We start from the raw sequence: 1,396 nt of genomic DNA, 5'->3' as shown, positions 1-1,396 counted from the left end.
CTCTCTTGGCACTTGTTTCTCTCTTGTTGAAAACATCTTCCTTGAGGCACTACTCCTCATTCATATGCAGAATCTTGCAAATCTGTAAATTCAATGCCAGTGAGCTATTCTCACCAACCACTCCTGTAGCCAAGTGGGATTTCTTTCCAGAAAAGAAATCCCACAGAAGCTTTCTAATGGGACAGCTAGGATGTTTTCCTGGGATCTATTTAGTTGTAGTTCTTTAAATGCTGCACATGAACACATTCTTTGAATTCTTTTCCAGTAACAATTAGAGCATGTCATGATTCATTACTTTATGCCAGTTTATGCCTATGATATATATATATATATATACTAGTTTATGTGGGTACACAGACACACACACACTATATTATATATATATATATATATATATATATATATATATATGTATAGTATGCCGCATATATTGTCAAATTGTCAATCCAAATACATAAAACATGAAAATGAAGAATATCCTAAACTAATTCTTTGGAGTGAGTTCAAAGCTCCAATGAAAAAGAGAAAATTTATGGAATTATAGCACTTTCTTAAACACAAAACTTCCATCAAGTCTAGCTTCTTGGTTGCAGGTGAGGTCTATAGTAAATAACAGAAACATGTCTGTCTCTTAACTCTCCATAGAGGAAGCTAAAATGGCTGAAACACACTTAAAGAAATGTTAAACATACTTAGTCATCAGAGAAATGCAAATCAAAACAACTCTGAGATTCTTACACCTGTAAGAATGGCCAAAATCAAAAACACTGATGACAACATATGCTGGAGAGGTTGTGGGGAAAGGGAACACTTCTGCATTGTTGGTGGGAGTGCAAGCTGGTACAAACCCTTTGGATGTCAGTGTGGCGATTTCTCAGAAATTTAGGGAACAACCTTCCTCAAGACCCAGTAATACCACTTTTGGGTTTATATCCAAAGAATGCTCAATTGTGCCACAAGGACATGTACTCAACTATGTTCATAGCAGCATTGTTTGTCATAGCCAGAACCTGGAAACAACCTAAATGCCTTTCGACCAAAGAATAGATAAGGAAAATGTGGTATATTTACACAATGGAGTGCTACACAGCAGAAAAACAAAACAAACAAAACGACATCTTGAATTTTGGAGGAAAATAGAGCTAGAAAGCATCATATTGAGTGAGGTAACCCAGACCCAGAAAGACAGTTATCACATGTACTTACTCATAAATGGTTTTTAACATAAGACAAAGAAAACCAGCCCACAAATCACAATCCTAAAGAATTTCAGCAACAATGAGGACCCTAAGGGAGACATGCATAGATCTAATCTACATGGGAAATAGAAAAAGACAAGATCACCTGAGTAATTGGGAGCATGGGGATCTTGGGGAAGGGTTGAAGGGGAGGGTAG

The sequence above is a fragment of the Microtus ochrogaster genome (genome assembly GCF_000317375.1).
Source record: "Microtus ochrogaster isolate Prairie Vole_2 chromosome 14 unlocalized genomic scaffold, MicOch1.0 chr14_random_1, whole genome shotgun sequence".
NCBI classification, from domain to species: Eukaryota; Metazoa; Chordata; class Mammalia; order Rodentia; family Cricetidae; genus Microtus; species Microtus ochrogaster.
This window is presented reverse-complemented; position numbering follows the sequence as displayed.